This window comes from Mustela nivalis, assembly GCF_964662115.1.
Source record: "Mustela nivalis genome assembly, contig: HAP1_SCAFFOLD_2857, whole genome shotgun sequence".
Lineage (NCBI taxonomy): Eukaryota > Metazoa > Chordata > Mammalia > Carnivora > Mustelidae > Mustela > Mustela nivalis.
In genome coordinates this window covers 1-21,501 of record NW_028133808.1, presented here as the reverse complement: position 1 = coordinate 21,501, position 21,501 = coordinate 1, and the positions used below count along the sequence as shown (strand labels likewise).

General features: G+C 39.1%; 1 protein-coding gene and 1 pseudogene across 4 annotated transcripts in view; one reads left to right on the top strand and one right to left on the bottom strand.

Annotated features, from left to right (window-relative positions):
• LOC309858591 (zinc finger protein 37A-like) overlaps nt 1–20,595 on the bottom strand; it is a 39,609-nt gene extending 19,014 nt beyond the window's left edge. For all 3 annotated transcript variants that reach the window (XR_014308261.1, XR_014308262.1, XM_082751306.1), the window contains exons 1-2: nt 20,464–20,595; nt 9,436–9,540 (exon numbers count right to left, since the gene is read on the bottom strand). The gene's annotated coding sequence lies outside the window, so the exon portion shown is untranslated. The remainder of the gene's footprint in view (nt 1–9,435; nt 9,541–20,463) is intronic.
• On the top strand, nt 15,519–17,981 carry LOC309858590 (PRELI domain containing protein 3B pseudogene; annotated as a pseudogene). The gene has a single exon. The product of its transcript is annotated as a PRELI domain containing protein 3B pseudogene (transcript).
• Nucleotides 20,596–21,501: the final 906 nt, after the last annotated feature.

Below are 21,501 nucleotides of genomic sequence, written 5' to 3'. Positions count from 1 at the left end.
TTGGCATGCCTGGTGGGCCACAGTGTTAAGACTGAACACTTAACCCCAGGCTACCAAGTTACCATGTATCCTGAACTGCCCATCAAGAACTAGGTGTTGTATGATCCACCAAGCCATACAACTGAGTACTCAAGCAGCCCTTCATCATTTAATGAAACAGCATATACAAGATTAGTCTCCAGCAGGTTCTGAAATCTCAAGTATGCCCATGACCTCTACTAACTCCTATATTCTACCCTCTTACTGTCTTCAGTTCACAGCTATAGTCTCATGAGAAGTTTACAACCATCTGACTGAGAAAGAAAGTGCTCAGTCTCTATGTACCGAGTGCCCAGTATATGACCAACAACTGATGCTCCAGAGGTGTATACGGCAGGGCTGAAGAAGGTACTTTCTCATTCCAGAAGCTCACAGGCCATTAATGGCAATGATGTCTACAAACTCCAGGAGGCATTAGAGGAGATTGCTAAGGTCTCTAGAAGGACGGAAGGGCATTGACAGCAGTGCCTGTCGATTTCAATTTGGATTGATTCTAGAGTCTATTTTTGGAGAAGGTCCTATACAAGTTGAGTCAATTTGAAAGTAACAGCATTAGTGAATTAAGTGAACCTTGTAAGTGGAGAACAAGTCGTTTGCAGAACCCAAAAAGGACTAAATGATGTATTTGCATTAACATTCTGTGTGCAAAGAACACACAACAGAGAGAATCATCAATAGCTATTTCTTGACAGTGCCAGGGATGGAGCAGCCCTTGGTTTACCAATACTGAGCCAGATCTTTGCAGATATGTATAGGGAAATGAATTATCCACTTCTGTGATTCTTTTGTATGTGTATGTAACCAATGAATGTGTGAAATAGCTCCTCAGAAGAGGATGTCATCAGTATAATATTATACCTGTGCTCCTGAGGAAATGTGGATGCAATTAATATACTGCCTGCAAAGACTATGTGCAGAGGCAGAGGTGCTGAGATATCCCACTGGTAGCCTGGAAAAGTTGTACTGTGCCCCATTCGGAGGTGAAGGCAAATTGTGGCTAAGGCTGTTAAAGAGGGCACTGAACAGAATATAGTAGCCAAATCTGTGAGAACAAAATCCTTAGTGGTGGCTATTGGGATAGGAGTAATTTCAGCAAAGTGGTGTTGGGTCCTGAACAGATGGGTCATAGCACCGATGGCACTGTGAAGTGCCATCAGCATTTCCAGGTTTAAGAAGAGACTATACTGGGCTATTAAATGGAGAAGCAGTAGTGATAATCACTTCTCTGAACAGGACTTTACAATTGTTTCAGCTAAAGGTGTATGGTATATGAGGGATCCCATTTTGTCAACTGATTAAGTGCCCACAGTTTATATTCACTGGATCAGAACCTACTGTGGGATGGTGCTTTAAGTCAAAGGGTGCTATACCATGGAGAACTTTGGCTACAGTTCTGTTGGTTAAGGTAAAATGAACCTATTTATCCTGAATGTCTCAGATTCTTCAGGTTGTTAAAACAAAGTATCAGAGACCAGGTGGCTTATAAACAACAGAAATTTATTTCTCACAGTTCCACAGGCTGGCAAGACCAAGACCAAGGCGCCCTGCAGTATCAGGGTCTGGTGGGGGCCTGCTTCCTTGTTCACGGACAGCTGTCTTTCTGGGTTGTCCTCACGCAGGCAAAAAGCCGAGGAGTTCTCTGGAGTCTTATTAGGGCACTACTCCCATTCATGAGGGCTCCATCCTCATAACCAAACCTTATCCAGATACCATCACACTGGGGTTTAGATTTCAACAAGTGAATTTTAAGGAAAATACCAATATTTAGTCTAAGGAACTTCTATTTTATATTCAGTAGCTCCTCCAAGATTTTAAGGAGTAACATGACTAAATTGAGTGGAATGCCCAGATATGGCCATAATCTGAGCCCTGTTTTAAGGCCATGGAAATTTGCCAATGGTGCATTTCAGCAGATATTTAAGTCAATTCAGAAACTAAATAGTAGAGGTACAAAAGCCAATCAATGCCCTTTTATCTTTGTTGTATAAATTATTTAAGTATGTTCCCCCAGTTGGGTCAATCTGTGGACCTTAATTTCCATCATTTTGTTGTCTCCTCTTCCTGTATCCAAGTCCCTCCCCCTTCTTCATTCTTTCATTCTTTTTTTTTTTAAGATTTATTTGACACAGAGATCACAAGTAGGCAGAGAGGCAGGCAGGGGTGTGTGGGGGGGTGGGGAAGCAGGCCCCCTACTGATCAGAAAGCCCGATGCGGGGCTCAATCCCAGGAACCTGGGATCATGACCTGCGCCAAAGGCAGAGGCTTTAACCCACTGATCCACCCAGGCACCTCCTCATTCTTTCTTGCTGCATCTTTCCTTTTTGTTGTCACTAGATAGACCTCAGGGTTTTTTTTTTTTTCTTTTACTCTGATCAAATTTACAAATTTCCTCCCCCAGAGATCCTCCAGGCAGGATCTTCAGGGCTATGGGTCTGCTCCATGGCAATAGTCGCTTCTTACAGATTAAAAATCCTGGGCTTAAGTCGCATTCAATAATCCCCTTTGCTGAGGCACAGAGTGGGTGTTTTCCTCCCTAAACAAGAAGATGAGAATTTCTTTCCAACACAGGCACAGGGAGAAGACTGGAGCAGCATGAGTGTGCTTGGCCCATTACTCAGTGGTTGACGGATCATCTGCTGTATGGTTGTCTCTTTTTTTCTACCATGCCCATCATCTTCTCTCTCTCTCCTTTCTCTCTGTACAAATTCCCTCAGAATATTTTGGATTTCTAGCCATGTAAAGTCACAGGTTTCTGTTTTCGTCACCTGTAGCATGGACCTGGGTGGTCAGAAAGGAAAGCACCACAGCCCAGCAGTTGGCTTCTTTGGCAGTTGTCGCTTCCTCCAGGGAATGCCAGTCAATATCCCGGGGGTCAGGGTTCACAAACGGTAAGGTTATTTGTCTATAGCCCCATTCAAAGTCACTAAGCTCCATAATTCCAAGGTTAGACCCTGGAGTAGTGATAAAACAGCAGTGCTGAGTAGACTTCAGGTTCACTGGCTAGAGGTTTTGCATCAGAAAGAGCACTTGAGCTCCTTTCTCTGGCGATTTGGAAGGGATCTCTTTTCTTATCAACAACTGAGCCACAGGATACCATAAATTTGCACCTCAACACCATCGGGCATCAGATGTGTGCACAATGGCAGCAAGGGAAGGAGTAGCAGAGGAAAGAGGGGAGGCTCCTGCCCTTACCTGAGCAACAGCTCATTAGACAACTGGAATGGCATGCTTATCCTCCTGGAGCTGGTTGTCTTACCTTCCCAAAATTTCACAAAGGACAGCTGCATGCCATCCCAGCAGTACACAATAACAAACCATGCTATGCATGGGTACACTGAGAAGTCAGGGATGGTCACCAGACTATGCAGTAACCACAGGGTTCTAGCCAGATCTTTGGTAGGTGGGGTGCAAATGCAGTTAGGGAACAGTGTTGTCACTGCCTTTACAGGAAGGAGCTTCACAGCCACACTGAACCCAAAGGGAAGTCACCTGGGGTAAGGCCAATTAACAATTCTCTCTTAGGGACAAGAGCTTTTTAGGGTGGGAAGACACAGTGACACCCCAAAAAGGTGGCAGTACAGTGCAGGTCAAAAGGCAGGACTGGCAGCAACTGGCAGCTCTATCCCAAGGGGCCTTTGTCATATCACAGAACCAGCTAGTCAGTCAAGAACAACTAGTTAATGATAACTAGATGAACTACATCTTAGATGGTGATCTTCATCTTGGATGGACCATCCTCTTCATTACGATAAGTGTATTAACTGTCTCCTATTCACTCAGTTGGTGGTGGGATTCCATCTTGGTTTCAGAGGTAAAAGAGTTCATTATACTAGACCTTAATTTCAGGCCACAGTTACTATAATTTAGAATATTCCAAATACTATAAAAACATCTCAAATGTTTATTAATGTTGATTATATTTTCAGTGCAGAAATCTATGACAAACAAAAACCGTAATATAGAAAAAAGATGTTATGAAGAGAGGTAAGAAATTCATGATACTTCCAAGAAAGATAATATGGCTTTCAAGAATAGAAAAGCTATAACTGAAAATAGGTTTAGTGGCTGTCAATATGCAATTTATGATAATTCATTCTGCCTCCCACCATGGGAAAACTGGTACTGAATAATGTGAGTTCTTAATTTTTTTAAGTATAGAAGAAAGCAGCTTCACAGATTCATCTACACTGCTACATGCAGGCAGGTTGTTTAATACACTTTATTTTTTAGAGTAGTTTTAGAGTTAGCAAAAAATTGAGCAGAAAGTACAGAGTTCCTATATACCCCCGTCACTTCTACCCACTGCTACAGTCCCTTTATTCGAATATTGTATTAGTGTGGTATATTTGTTACAACTGATGAGCCAATATTGATACATTACTACTAACTAAAGTCCACAGTTTACCTCAGGGTTTACCCTTTGTGTTTTACACTTTATGGGAACTGACAAATAAGTGACATGTATCTACTATTATAATATCCTAAACAATTGTTTCACTGTCTTAAAAATCCTCTACAATCCACCTATTCAACCTTCCCTGCCTTGCCCCAAACCCCTGGCTATCACTCATCTTTTTTACTGTCTCCATATGCTTCCGCTGTTATCAGAATGCACTATAGATGGAAACCAAAGTGTAAAGTCTTTTCAGATTGGCTCTCTTCATTTAGCAACTGTAAGTAAGTTTCCTCCATGTCTTCTATTCCTGAGAGTTCATTTCTTTTTACCACTCACTCAATCACTGTACTTTGTAACCTTATTATAATTGCTTACCAGTGTCAAAGTATTCTATTGTTGACTCCTTGGAATTTTCTACCTACAGAATCATGTCATGTGTGAATATAGACAGTTTTATTATCTCTTCCTTCCAAATCCAAGTTTATTTTCTTTGTAATACTGTGTTAGCAAAGACTTCCAGAAGGAGGCTGAAAAAGAGTGGTCAAAGGGGCCCCCTTCCTTCTTGCCTTACCGCAGAAGCATCTATTCTCACCATTAAGTACAATGTTAGCTATACGGCTGTTGAAGACGTGTCTTACTGAGTTAAAGACATTCCCTGTATTCCTAGTATGCTGAGATTTCTTATTGTGAATGTGGGTTAAGATTTTGTGAAATGCTTTTCTGCACCTATTGGTATGATCATATGGTAATTTCTTCTTTTGCCTGTTGATATGATGGGTTACATGAACTGATTATCAAATGTTGAACCAGGACTGCATACCTAGAATAAACCCCACTCAGTCATGGTGTGAAAATGTATACTGTTGGATTCAATTTGCTAATGACTTGTTGAGGATTTCTGTACCTATGTTCCAAGACATAGACTTCTGTCTGCAGTTTCCTTTTCTTGTAATGTCCACCTCATTTTGCTATTACAGCAATGCTGGCCTCACAGAACGAGTTAAGAAGTAGTTCTGCTTTTACTTTTTAGAAGAGATTGTAGAGAAATGGTATCACTTCTTCCTGAAGTGTTTGGTAGACTTCACTAACGAACACATTTGGGCCTGACACTCTCTGATTTGGAAGATCAAGTATTAACTCAATTTCTTTAACAGCTATATGCCTAGTTAGATCTTTCTGTGAGCTTTGGCAGATTGTGACTTTCAAGGAACTGGTCTATATCATTTCATCTAGGTTGTGAAATTTGTGGACAGAGAGCAGTCCATAGTATTAGTATTCTTTTAATATCCATGGACTCAGTTGTTATGGCTTTCCCTCATTCTATTGTCAGCACCTTGTTTCTTCTCTTTTTCTTAGCTAATTTAGCAAAGATGTTTATCAGTTTCATTGACCTTTTAAAATAACTATCTTTTGGTTCTACTGTTTTCTGCTCAAAGTATTATTTCTTTTGTTTTGTTTATGCTGGATTTAATCAGCTCCTTTTCCTAGTTTCCTAAGATGTGAGCTTAGACTCTTTGTGCAAGTTAAGATCATTTGTTTCTGTAACCTGGTTTGTGTAATCTCACTGATGGTGTAATTTATTATACCACCTTTATACTCTGTTAGTCAATAAATGCTCCTCTCCAGCTCCACCCACTCCAGTCTCAACCCACCTTCTCACAGAGCCAAAAACCTCCAAGGGCTCAGATATGTCTCTGGCTACACAGGCCTCTGCCTTAGAGGGCAGCTACTTGCAGAGGGTTTGTATAAAATTTGGGCTGAGGACTAGAGGACTCACATATGTACACTCAAGGCACCTCCTGGTTTGACATGAACCATGAATGAATGGGGAAAACGAGACTAGGAACTAGGAACTATCCCTCTGTACTGAATACATTCTACTTGCCACTTTGCTATTTTGATTTATACATTCTAAAGGGTTACAAGTTAGCTCTGTGGGCCTCCTTTTACAAACTGCTCAGCCCTTACACACATGGGCGATGTGCCTGATATGGTAACAACTGCCAAATTAGGAATGTCTGTTCTGTGTTCACAACTAGATTAAGTTGCATGATGCATATGGAGCACATACAGTTTATATAAGGTACCGTATGTGGATATGCAAATCCTGTACACTTGAGGGACGCTTCACATAAGGATTTAAGGCTGTGGCCCTAGTTACTCAGTTTATTTCTGCTTTTAAAAAGCTTCATATTCACATGATTGCCAGAATGGGGGCTGCAGGGAACTTCTTGTGATGAAATCGTGATTCCCTTGTAATTCTAATGCAAAAGAAACTCCAGATTCCTTTTCAATTTTGTAAGCTATGTTGATGGTTACTCCAACTATTAAGTGATAAAATTTCACAGAACTACACGTACACACAAACTGCATATAAAAACTGAAGTGAGAATAAGGACTATATGTGACTTAGTACTGTGGTACCATCAACTCCCTGTGCTTGACAATATACCATGGTTGTGGAAGTCAGCAACAAAGGAATCTTGCTGGAAGGCACGTGAGAATTCTATGTACGACTGCAACTTCTTGTAAGTATGTTTTTTCATTTTACTTTTTTTTTTTTTTTGGTTTTTAAAGCTTTACAGGGCACAATATACTTCTATAAATTACAATTTCTTATGTTTTCCAAAGATAAATACAGCATCAAAACCCAAAACTCAACTTCTAATGTTGTGTTACTTCTAAAAATAATCTTCAAGCTATGTACCCCAAAATTGAAAGGTTTCCCTTTAATATAAATTCTGATGTAACCTAGTTTGTATTTTTGCTAAAAAAGAAAACAAATATACTTTTACAAAATAAAAAAATCTGTAACGCTTTATACCAGTATTTGCTTGGTGACATTCAATGGAATGTTACTTAACAAGACTGTCCTGCATTTGTCACAGTCTACTTTGGAGTAAAATAAGGCCAGTTTGTGTGGAAGAAGGTTCCCGAACATTCAGGATGTCAACAGAGCTTCTGCCAGTGTGAATTCTTTTGTAATGGCTGCTGAAGTGCAGCTCAACACTCCTAACATCCCCTTCAATTGTAAGATTTTTCTCCTGTGTGTGTTCTCTGATGTACAATGAGGTTTGACTTTTGAGAGGTTTTTCCACATGCATTACATTCATAGGGCTTCTCCCCTGTGTGTGATCTCTGATTTTTAGCAAGGTCTGACTTGCGGTAAAAAAATTTTCCCACATTCAATTCACTGACAAGATTTCTCTCCTGTGTGAGCCCTGTGATGTACTGTGAGGGATGATTTGTGACTGAAGGACTTCCCACATTCATTACATTCATAGGGTTTCTCCCCTGTGTGTTTTCTGTGATGTAAAATAAGTCCTGACTTCACACAGAAAGATTTCCCACATTCATTACATTTATAGGGCTTTTCTTCTGTATGAGTTCTCTGGTGGACAATTAAGGTGGACTTATGACAGAAAGCCTTTCCACATTCATTACATTCATAAGGTTTCTCACCTATGTGAATTCTCTAGTTCTGTGTGAGCTGAGACTTCTGACAGAAGGTTTTCCCACATTCGTTACATTAATAGGGCTTCTCCCCTGTGTGTGTTCTATTATGTTTAGTTAGGTATGATTTATTATAGAAGATTTTCCCACATTCGTGACATTCAAAGGGTTTATCCCCTGTATGTGTCCTATAATTTTGAGAGAGGGTAGACTTATGGCTGAAGAATTTCCCACATTCAGGACATGCAAAAGGCTTCTCCCCTGTGTGAGTCCTCTGATGTACTGTGAGGTCAGACTTCAAGCAGAAGGTTTTCCCACATTCAGAACATTCATAAGGTTTCAACCCTGTATGAATTATCTGATGCTGGGTGAGAACTGACTTGTGGTAGACTGTTTTCCCAATGCATTACATTTGTAGGGTTTATCCCCTATGTGAGTTCTCAGATGTTGTGTAAGATGTGACTTCTGACAGAAAGATTTCCCACAGTCAGGACATTCAAAGGGTTTTTCACCTGTATGAGTTCTCTGATGCACTGTAAGGTATGAATCCATAGAGAAGGATTTCCCGCATTCATAGCATTCATAGGGTTTCAGTCCTGTGTGTGTTCTCTGGTGTTTAGTGAGGTCTGACTTCTGACAAAAAGTTTTCCCACATGCATTACACTGATAGGGTTTCTCACCTGTATGTGTTCTCTGGTGTAACGTGAGGGCTGACTTGTGGCTGAAGGCTTTCCCACATTCACTGCACACATAGGGTTTCTCTCCTGTGTGTGACCTCTGATATTTAGTGAGGTTTGACTTCTCCCAAAAAGTTTTTCCACATTCATTACACTTAAAGCATTTCTCTCCTGTGTGTATCCTCTGATGTCAAGTGAGGTGGGATTTCTCCCAAAACGCTTTCCCACATTCATTACATTCAAAGTGTTTTTCTCCTTTATAAGGTTTCTGAAGTTGTGAAAGGCATAAATTCCTCCCGAAATCATTCCCACTTTGATTACATTCATAGTGTTTCATATGTGCCCCATGATGTTTCAAAAGGGTAGATTTTATACATTAGGATTTTCCACAACCACTGAATCCACAGTGATTTTCCTCTGAGGGATTTATCTGATGGACTAAGAAGGAGTTATCAAAGAAGGTTCTCCCATATTCATTACATTCACAGTCATTACCTTCTGCAATCTCTCTCTTGTATGTACTAAATATTGCATTTTCAAGGAAGGTTTCTTGATAAGTATTATAATCAAAATTTTGCTCTAACATTTGAATCTTCTCAGGATGAATAGGGTCCTCATCATGACTCAACGTTTTACCATTTTTAAAAAATTCACTTTTCTCTCTAGTATGAGTTTTCTCATGTTTAATACTGAGTAGCAATTTCCCACAGGCATTAAATTCATCAGTCTTTTTTCCTAAATAGTTTTTCTTATCAATAAACACTTCTGAAATACAGCTGAAATTCACTCCACATGAGTCCCACTGACAGAGGGTTCTTCTGGAAGGAAAAGACTTTGTGTCCAAGTTAAGTGGTTTTTCTACTACATTACCTTGTTCTTTAGTTAGTGTTTTATTATTGATGAATGCAACTTCCCACACATGTTTAGGCTGGTTTCTGTGGCTTCTTTCTTTCTTATGATCAGTTTTCCAGATTTCTAAAAATAAGAAAAATTAACCTTACATAGAAATATTAGCACATTTTTTAAAAGATTTTATTTATTTATTTGACAGAGAGAGATCACAAGTAGGGAGAGAGGCAGGCAGAGAGAGAGGAGGAAGCAGGCTCCCTGCTGAGCAGAGAGCCCAATGCGGGACTCGATCCCAGGATCCTGAGATCATGACCTGAGCCGAAGGCAGTGGCTTAACCCACTGAGCCACCCAGGTGCCCATATTAACACATTTTTTACAGAATACAATATATATACAAATGCCCTATATTATAGCTGACTTGGATTTCTTTTTTAGTCTCCAGAGAAGAAAATAATTTTAAGCACATAATTTTTTTTCTATTCTTGAATTTGATATGAAAAAACAGAAAGGAAAACAAGAAACAAAAGCCTTGCACAGTGCAAAAAAGGAGCAGAAACTGGCTATTACAATGTGTACATCTGCATTCTGATGTCTAAAAAATAACAGCACCTGTTAAAATCTGAATGTCTCCATCTCCCCTCTAAACAAATGTATGGATCAATATAAGGAGAGCAAATAAAATTATCTACAACAACCCACGACTTTGGCATAACTAGGAGATACAAAGTACTACTAAATTCAAATCACCACTAAGAAAAGAAACATTTAAATACAGAAGAAACTGATAATGAACCCATATCCATTGTAAGAGTCAGCTACATACTATAGCAACCACACATAAAGAAGAGAGAGGGAACTCAGAGATAATTAAATGTAAATAGAATCATTCCCAGAAAGGGGAAGTCCCACTATGAGTGGGGCAATACTGAGATGACATGTCAGTTCTGATACATGACAATCAGACCACTCAGGGAACTCCAAGAGTATATGGGAACTAAGGACACAACGCTTAGTGATCTAGGTGAGGAATAATATTGCAAAAAGGACAATGTGACCTTGGAATAGACTTAAATTACAAGGAGCCAGATATGAACTGAATTGCCCCTCTCCCAAATTCATATGCTGCAGCCCTAATTCCCAATGTGATTGTATCTGGAGACAGTGCCTTTAAGGATGCAATTAAGGTTGAATTAGGTCATCAGGGTGTAGGGCTAATCTAATAGGAACAGCATCCTTATTAGAAGTTGGAGACACCAACTTCCTTGCTCCCACCATGTGCACACACACACACACACAAAAAAAGTGACGTGAGGCTACAGCAAGAGGGTGCTGTCTGCAAGCTGAAGAGATATGGCTCACCAGAAACCAACCCTGCTGGCACCCTCAACTTGGCTTTACAAACTCCAGAAGTGTGAGAAAACAAAATTCTGTTACTTAAGTCACCCAGTCTGTGGTGTTTTGTTATAGTAGTCCAGGCAGACTGACAGAGAGCCCAAAGTGAAAAGAGACTTCACTGGAATTTTAATAAATAGCATTGAAAAAGGCATGATGACAGAGCAGAAAAAATGACAATAAAACTAAAGAAAGAAGAAATGGATCACAAGGAAGGCCCCTGCTAAAGAAGGCAGTCTGCAAAATAGATAAAAATTTTTAAAATAAAATTATATGCATATATGTAGGATTATATTCTCTATAGAGGATAAACCCTAGAAAAGAGAAAATTAAACCCAAAAGCAGTAAGAGAAGTAAGAAATAAACCCAAAAGCAGTAAGAGAAGTAAGTAATAAAGATCATAAGGAAAATAATGAAATCAATGAAATACTATACACATACTTCATTTCTTTTTTTTTTTTTAATTTTTTATTTTTTATAAACATATATTTTTATCCCCAGGGGTACAGGTCTGTGAATCACCAGGTTTACACACTTCACAGTACTCACCAAATCACATACCCTCCGCAATGTCCATAATCCCACCCCCTTCTCCCAAACCCCCTCCCCCCAGCAACCCTCAGTTTGTTTTGTGAGATTAAGAGTCACTTATGGTTTGTCTCCCTCCCAATCCCATCTTGTTTCATTTATTCTTCTTCTACCCACTTAAGCCTCCATGTTGCATCACCACTTCCTCATATCAGGGAGATCATATGATAGTTGTCTTTCTCTGCTTGACTTATTTCGCTAAGCATGATACGCTCTAGTTCCATCCATGTTGTTGCAAATGGCAAGATTTGATTTCTTTTGATGGCTGCATAGTATTCCATTGTGTATATATACCACATCTTCTTGATCCATTCACCTGTTGATGGACATCTAGGTTCTTTCCATAGTTTGGCTATTGTGGACATTGCTGCTATAAACATTCGGGTGCATGTGCCCCTTTGGATCACTACATTTGTATCTTTAGGGTAAATACCCAATAGTGCAATTGCTGGGTCATAGGGCAGTTCTATTTTCAACATTTTGAGGAACCTCCATGCTGTTTTCCAGAGTGGCTGCACCAGCTTGCATTCCCACCAACAGTGTAGGAGGGTTCCCCTTTCTCCACATCCTCGCCAGCATCTGTCATTTCCTGACTTGTTGATTTTAGCCATTCTGACTGGTGTGAGGTGATATCTCATTGTGGTTTTGATTTGTATTTCCCTGATGCCGAGTGATATGGAGCACTTTTTCATGTGTCTGTTGGCCATCTGGATGTCTTCTTTGCAGAAATGTCTGTTCATGTCCTCTGCCCATTTCTTGATTGGATTATTTGTTCTTTGGGTGTTGAGTTTGCTAAGTTCTTTATAGATTCTGGACACTAGTCCTTTATCTGAAATGTCGTTTGCAAATATCTTCTCCCATTCTGTCAGTTGTCTTTTGATTTTGTTAACTGTTTCCTTTGCTGTGCAAAAGCTTTTGATCTTGATGAAATCCCAATAGTTCATTTTTTCCCTTGCTTCCCTTGCCTTTTGCATTGTTCCTAGGAAGATGTTGCTGTGGCAGAGGTCGAAGAGGTTGCTGCCCGTGTTCTCCTCAAGGATTTTGATGGATTCCTTTCGTACATTGAGGTCCTTCATCCATTTTGAGTCTATTTTTGTGTGTGGTGTAAGGAAATGGTCCAATTTCATTTTTCTGCATGTGGCTGTCCAATTTTCCCAGCACCATTTATTGAAGAGGCTGTCTTTTTTCCATTGGACATTCTTTCCTGCTTTGTCGAAGATTAGTTGACCATAGATTTGAGGGTCTATTTCTGGGCTCTCTATTCTGTTCCATTGATCTATGTGTCTGTTTTTGTGCCAGTACCATGCTGTCTTGATGATGACAGCTTTGTAATAGAGCTTGAAGTCCAGAATTGTGATGCCACCAATGTTGGCTTTCTTTTTCAATATCCCTTTGGCTATTCGAGGTCTTTTCTGGTTCCATATAAATTTTAGCATTATTTGTTCCATTTCTTTGAAAAAGATGGATGGTACTTTGATAGGAATTGCATTAAATGTGTAGATTGCTTTAGGTAGCATAGACATTTTCACAATATTTATTCTTCCAATCCAGGAGCATGGAACATTTTTCCATTTCTTTGTGTCTTCCTCAATTTCTTTCATGAGTACTTTATAGTTTTCTGAGTATAGATTCTGTGTCTCTTTGGTTAGGTTTATTCCTAGGTATCTTATGGTTTGGGATGCAATTGTAAATGGGATTGACTCCTTAATATCTCTTTCTTCTGTCTTGCTGTTGGTGTAGAGAAATGCAAGTGATTTCTGTGCATTGATTTTATATCCTGAAACTTTACTGAATTCCTGTATAAGTTCTAGCAGTTTTGGAGTGGAGTCTTTTGGGTTTTCCACATATAGTATCATATCATCTGCGAAGAGTGATAATTTGACTTCTTCTTTGCCGATTTGGATGCCTTTAATTTCCTTTTGTTGTCTGATTGCTGAGGCTAGGACCTCTAGTACTATGTTGAATAGCAGTGGTGATAATGGACATCCCTGCCGTGTTCCTGACCTTAGCGGAAAAGCTTTCAGTTTTTCTCCATTGAGAATGATATTTGCGGTGGGTTTTTCATAGATGGCTTTGATGATATTGAGGTATGTGCCCTCTATCCCTACACTTTGAAGAGTTTTGATCAGGAAGGGATGCTGTACTTTGTCAAATGCTTTTTCAGCATCTATTGAGAGTATCCTATGGTTCTTGTTCTTTCTTTTATTGATGTGTTGTATCACATTGACTGATTTGCGGATGTTGAACCAACCTTGCAGCCCTGGAATAAATCCCACTTGGTCGTGGTGAATAATCTTTTTAATGTACTGTTGAATCCTATTGGCTAGTATTTTGTTGAGTATTTTCGCATCTGTGTTCATCAAGGATATTGGTCTATAGCTCTCTTTTTTGGTGGGATCCTTGTCTGGAACATTCTCCAGAATAGATCACATCCTCGGTCCTAAATCAGGACTCAACCGGTATCAAAAGATTGGAATCATTCCCTGCATATTTTCAGACCACAATGCTCTAAAGCTAGAACTCAACCACAAAAGGAAGTTTGGAAAGAACCCAAATACATGGAGACTAAACAGTATCCTTCTAAAGAATGAATGGGTCAACCGGGAAATTAAAGAAGAATTGAAAAAAATCAGGGAAACAAATGATAATGAAAATACAACGGTTCAAAATCTGTGGGACACAACAAAGGCAGTCCTGAGAGGAAAATATATAGCGGTACAAGCCTTTCTCAAGAAACAAGAAAGGTCTCAGGTACACAACCTAACCCTACACCTAAAGGAGCTGGAGAAAGAACAAGAAAGAAACCCTAAGCCCAGCAGGAGAAGAGAAATCATAAAGATCAGAGCAGAAATCAATGAAATAGAAACCAAAAAAACAATAGAACAAATCAACGAAACTAGGAGCTGGTTCTTTGAAAGAATTAATAAAATTGATAAACCCCTGGCCCGACTTATCAAAAAGAAAAGAGAAAGGACCCAAATAAATAAAATCATGAATGAAAGAGGAGAGATCACAACTAACACCAAAGAAATACAAACTATTATAAGAACATACTATGAGCAACTCTACGGCAATAAATATGACAATCTGGAAGAAATGGATGCATTCCTAGAAACATATAAACTACCACAACTGAACCAGGAAGAAATAGAAAGCCTGAACAGACCCATAACCAGTAAGGAGATTGAAGCAGTCATTAAAAATCTCCAAACAAACAAAAGCCCAGGGCCAGACGGCTTCCCGGGGGAATTCTACCAAACATTTAAAGAAGAACTAATTCCTATTCTCCTGAAACTGTTCCAAAAAATAGAAATGGAAGGAAAACTTCCAAACTCATTTTATGAGGCCAGCATCACCTTGATCCCAAAACATACTTCATTTCTAATATAAAAATTTCCTATATGTTGATTTCCTACTAATTCTGTTTTCATGAACATTCAGCTCAAATAGTTTCTAATTTACCCTTCAAATTCTTCTCTGAACCTTCAAGTTATGTAAAAGTGTGCCATTAATTTTCTAACTATTTAGGAATTTTACAGCTCTTTCTGTTATTGATTTTTAATTTGGCTAGATCTAACTCTACTCTGGTAAGAAAAAATATTTTATATGACTTGACTCCTTTTAAATTAATTGAGATTTGTTTTAGATCTTAGAATGCGATCTACCTTGGTTTATGTTCACGCTTTCCTGAAAAGAATGTGTATTCCATTGGTTTATTTGTGTGTAGGGGTAGGGGATATTTTATAAATGTCAATTAAGTCAATTTCGTTACTCAGTGTTCTTCTATTTATCAGGAGAGAGATATTGAAACAGACGGTAACTGTGTGTCTTTTTCTCATTCAAGTTCCATCAGGTTTTCCTTTCTAACACTTTGAAAAACTATCTGTCATCCTAGAAACACTGGGCACCCCCAAGGCAGAGCCCTCTGACAAGAGTCATTAGAGACGTACACTGTGGAAGGAAAGGACTTTAAATAATCCAACCCAGTCATTAAACAAATAAATAAGCAAGGAAAAATAACAATGGGCCCTTTCAGAGAAAGAAGGAATCAGTATAAGGCTAGGTACAAAATATCTAAAATATCCCTTTTGTCCAAAGGAAAAAAAAAAAAAGAAAGAAAGAAAGAAAGAAAGAAAGAAAGAAAGAGCTTTGTCTTGTGATTCATAAGACAAAGAGGAAAATTTCACATATATGGGGGAAGGAGCAGGCAGCTAACTGCCCTTGAAAGAGTCCAGATATCAGACTTAGCACTTCTGAAAGCAGCTTTTACAAACACCCCCAAAAGGCAACCATGTTCAAGGAAGTATAGGAAGGTAATGATGGCACCCTCATCACATAGAGAACATCAACAAACTGAAAAGAATGAACCAAAAATTCTCAATTTGAGAATTATAATATCTGCACTGTAAATTTGCTAGACAGGCTCGTTGATTCAAGCTTATAGAAGACAAATTAGTAAACTTGAAGATACATCACTAGATATCATTTACACAAAAGAAATAAGAATAAATAAAACTGAAGAAAGCCTCAAACAAATGAAAAAAGGTGCTACCTGCACCAACATATTCATAATGGAAATATCAAAAGAACAGAAGGAAGAGTGAGAGGAGAAAAATCATTCAAAAGAATGATGGCAAAATCCTGCAAATTTAAGTGAAAAATAATATGCAAATTCAAGAAGATAAACTCCATTTGAGATAAACAGAGATCCATGCCAAGAAGCATCATAGTAAGAATACTAAAAAAGAATCACAAAAAAGAAAACAAGTATCAAGAGAAATACAACTCATCACATATAGGGAGATATAGGAAACTCCAGTGAGACTGATACCTGACATTTCTGTATGTTATTTTTTAAATTTTCCTCTGGGCTGTCTTTTATTCATGCTTTACTTACATGTGTCTTGTCTAATTCTGAAGTGTTTAGGTATTTTTCTATTGCCTTTTTTTAAAGATTTTATTTATTTGACAGATACCGATCACACGTAGGCAGAGAAAGAGAGGAAGGGAAGCAGACTCCCCGCTGAACAGAGAGACTGACTCTGGACTCAATCCCAGGACCCTGGGATCATGCCCTGAGCTGAAGGAAGAGGCTTTAACCCACTGAGCCACCCGGGTGCCCTCTACTGCCTTTCTATTACTGATTTGCAGTTTGATTTCCTTGTGCTAAGAGAGCATAGCACAATTTTGGTTTTGCTAAATTTACTAAGATTTGTTTATGGCCATCCTCTCACTCGTGTTCTTTCTGTCTCTCAGATAAATAAAATAAATATTAAAAAGAAAGAATAAAAGTGAACACCAGGGACATTGTGCAAGTGGCCGGCACCATGAAGATCTGGACTTCAGACCACGTCTTTGACCACCCATTGGAAACTATTACAGCTGCAACACAGAAAGGCCCAAATGTGGTTGGAGGTGATGTACTGGACAGACATACAGATCACTCTGGAAAGCTGTACAGCCAAAGACTTCTCAGCACAGAGTGGGGGCTGCCTTCCATTGTGAAATCTCACATTGCAGCAAAAAATAAAACATTTGTGCAAGAACACTCTGTACTTGATTCTGCAGAGAAAATGATGGAACTTAAATCTACTAATATTTCACTTACAAATACGGTTTCTGCAGTTTATACACAAACCACACCCTCAGGACCCAGAAAAAAATATTTTGACTCAAGAAGTTGTGATCACTGAGGAAGGAGTCAGTCTTAGCAGTTACCTTGAAAGACTGATGGCAAGCATGGTATCTTCAAATGCCAATAAAGGCCAAGAAACAGTGGAATGGGTAATACATCAATTAAATGCTGAGACTGAAGACTTGGCAGCTTCAGCAAGAGGGAGCATGAAGACACCAATGGCAGTGGCAGGGTTTGTAAGAAAAATGAGGATGAAAGCTGTTACACGATACACCCGCTCCCCACATCTCTGCAAGCTGGCAATATACTTGTTATTTAAAAATCAGAAATATATTTTAGGTAGGATATTTCTTAATAAGCTGAAGAAAAACTGTATGATTTTTGATCAAAACAAAGAGGAGGCAGATTTCTAAATAAAAGGGATCATCTGAAAGTAGTATTGTTTGAAATGTCCATCTAATTCCTGAGGATTCTAGTAGTTATGTGAAAATTTAGCAATTTCTGAAAAGGACCTAGAAAATCATATTGGCATATTACATCTCCTTTAATGCAGAACTGTAAAGCTTTTCATGCATTAGTACTCTTCCCAGCTTTGGACTAACCCCAGAACAAAGCTGAGCCACCTAAATACATATAATTATCTTGCTACAGTAAACCTAAAGAGCTTGCATTAGGGAAAGCTTTAAAAAAGAGAGAGAGAAATTATAGGGGCACCTAGGAGGCTCAGTTGGTTAGGCATCAGTCTTTGGCTCAGATCATGATCTCAGGGTCCTTGGTTCAAGCCCCACATCAGGTTCCCCACTGAGCAGGGAATCTGCTTCTCCCTCTGCCTTTGCCTCTTCCCCCTGCTTATGTGAACACTTGTTCGCACTCTCTAAGTAAAATCTCTAAAACAGAAAAAGTTTTACAGTTTTAAAAGATATTGATTTGTATAAAATAACTTGCTCTGTTATAAACCACCATTAAAGACCACAGTGTTTTGTTTGGTACTTAAATGACATTTTTGGAGTGAAAATTATTACTAAAGTAATACATAACTCCAACAACAACAACAACAACAAAGAATTTTATTGTATTAAAGAGTACTGTACTAATTTGCTACAGTTTTGTAACTTAGGAAAGGTATTATCTTCCCTGGATTTGTCCTTTATGACTTAGTATGCTATAAAGTGGGCTTAAGATGTTATCAGAAAAATAAAGTCAACCTGGAACTTTGTAGCACTCCAAAGAGAGAAGAGCTGTTCACATCGTTTAGCATTTCACATTTGAATAACTTATAAACTGCCAGGTGTCAAAACCATGGTACTCTAATTGCTAAAGCATAGCATGCCAGGTTATTTGGATAGAATTACTTTTTGAAGTAATTGTGACTACAAAACATCTTTTTTATGCGATCGGGAGGGAAACAAACCATAGGAGACTCTTAATCTCACAAAACAAACTGAGGGTTGCTGGGGGGGGGCAGTTAGGGAAAGGGTGTTTGGGTTACAGACACTGGGGAAGGTATGTGCTATGGTGAGTGCTGTGAAGTGTGTAAACCTGGCGATTCACAGACCTGTACCCCTGGGGCTAATAATACATTCTATGCTAATAAAAATTAAAAATTAAAAAAAACATCTTTTTTTACATGAAGAACTCCACGTTATTTGAAATCACTCAATCACTGTCTTTCTGAAGCATACATCCCAGGCACTTAATGTTTTTAATAATATGGTGCAACTGCAGGGAGGTGGGGCATGGGAAGGGGAGTGATAACGAGAAAAAAAAGTACTGATCTAAACTAAGCCCTACATGAATTGCTTTGGAGATTTTATTTATAGGAAATCCTTAAGGAGCAGCTGCAATCTGAAAAACAATCCAGTAAACATATTTTGTTTCAAATTTTGTAGCATTTATTAGCCAGTAAATACCTTTGATATTTGCAATTGTTACATAGAATACTATAGTTAGAAGGTAATTAGCTCTTATCCTGGATTATGTAATGCTTGATGTGATAAACTCATCAGATTTCCTATAAAAGAAACCAGTCGATATATGTTTATAACCACAGAAACAGTATACCAAACTATTTAAAAGTTTGTGTTTTCCTACTTAAAATATTGTTCAGCTTAAGACTTCTTAGGATATTGGTAAAATCAAGTTAAATCCAAAGAGTTTTTTGTTTTAAGATTTACTTATTTATTTTATTTTTAAAAAGATTTTATTTATTTATTTGACAAAGAGAGGTCACAAGTTGGCAGAGAGGCAGGCAGAGAGAGAGAGGAGGAAGCAGGCTCCCTGCTGAGCAGAGAGCCTGATGTGGGACTCCATCCCAGGACCCTGAGATCATGACCAGAGCTGAAGGCAGAGGCTTTAACCCACTGAGCCACCCAGGCGCCCCTTGATTTATTTATTTATTTTAGAGAGAGCGAGCACACAAGCAGGAGGGGCAGAGGGAGAAAAAAATCTCAAGCAGACTCTGTGATAAGCACAGAGCCCAATGTGAGGCTCAATCTCCCCACCTCAACACCATGACCTGAGTGGAAAACAAGAGTTAGACACTAACCAGATGCACCGCTTAATCACCCTCTAGTAAGGTTTTTGATTAATTTTTGCAACTGAAGATGGTTTTTACAACTGAAATAATATTCTGGCAAAACAAAACATTGCTAAACATTGATATTTGATAAAAAGCTGCCATCTATAATTTCTGTAAATTATACTTGTTCTGAAAAAGATGCAATGCCCTAATGATAAAAAGATTTCTCAACAGGGTGCCTGCATGGCTCAGTGGATTAAGCCTCTGCTTTTGGCTCATGTCATGATCTCAGGGTCCTGGGATTGAGGTCCATATTGGGCTCTCTGCTCAGCAGGGAGCCTACCTCCCCCCCCCTCTGCCTGCCTCTCTGCCTACTTGTGATCTCTGTCAAAAAAATAAATAAAATATTTTTTAAAATTTCTAAACAAACAAAAGTAAATATCAAGTCAATTAAAACAGGCATGAATGTGAAAGCCAAAAAAAAAAAAATTAAAAAATAACAGAGGAGATTATCTATCTGGCCTTAGAGTAGGAAAATTAATTTTAAACAGGACACAAAAGATGGAAACATTAATAAATTTAATAAGCTAATCCAAGGATCTGGAAAGTCTTCCTTGTAAAGAGCCAGACAGCAAATACTTTAGGTCTTGAGGGCCAGGTGGTCTTCATCATTTCACTACTTAACGCTACCACTGAAGCCACTGATTACACACAAATGAATGACCAGCATAGTAACAGGTAGGGATTGTGAGAGGAGTGCAAGGGAGGCTTTAGAAGTGCTGCCAGTGTTTGCTCTGACCTATGTATTAGTTATGCGAGCATTAGATTTGTGGTAATTCACTGGGCTCTACACTTACAATCTGTGGATTTTTTAATACATTTGTTGTATGTATAAAAATAAGATTAAAGGGGCACCTGGGTGGCTCAGTGGGTTGAGCCTCTGCCTTCGGCTTGGGTCGTGGTCTCAGGGTCCTGGGATCAAGCCCTGCATCTGGCTCTCTGCTCGGCGGGGAGCCTGCTCTCTCCTCTCTCTCTCTGTCTGCCTCTCTGCCTACTTGTGATCTCTGTCAAATAAATAAATAAAAATATTTATTAAAAAATAAGATTAAAAAATAAAATACATTTTAGGTTAGTGATCAAAGAAGGCATCAGAAAGTAAATGGAAGCCTGTGTAGAATCAAACAAAAAAAAAAGCACCACATATTGATACTTGGTACTGATTCTGCAGCCAAAGTAGTAGTAGAGGGAAATTATATCCTTACATGGGCATAACAAAGAGCTTTACAATAAACTCATCTTCAAAAAAAGTTACAAAAGGGGCACCTGAGTGGCTCAGTGGGTTAAGGCCTCTGCCTTCGGCTTGGGTCATGATCCCAGGCTCCTGGGGTCGAGCCCCACATCAGGCTCTCTGCTCAGCGGGGAGCCTGTTTCTCTTCCTCTCTCTCTGCCTGCCCCTCTGGCTACTTGTGTCTACTACTACTGTCTGTCCAATGGATAAATAAAATCTTTAAAAAAAAGTTACAAAAACATCCTATAACCAAAGATATCTGAAGGAAAGAATAAAGGTAAAAGCAGGAGTTAATAAAAATAACAGTGGAAGGGAGCCTGGGTGGCTCAGTGGGTTAAGCCTCTGCCTTCGGCTCGGGTCATGATCTCAGGGTTTTGGGATTGAGCCACGCATCAGGCTCTCTGCTTGATGGGGGCCTGTTTCCATCCCCAGCCCCACCCACTGCCTACTTGTGATCTCTCAAATGAATAAATAAAATCTTTAAAAAAAAAACAGTGGAGGGGCGCCTGGGTGCTAGAGTCAGTTAAGCATCAGTCTCTGGATTTCTGCTCAGGTCATGATCTCAGGCTTGTGAGGCTAATCCCCACATTGGGCTCCAGGCTCAGCATGGAATCTGTGTAAGACACCCTCTTCCTCTCTCTGTGCCCGGCTTCCTGGGCTCAGGC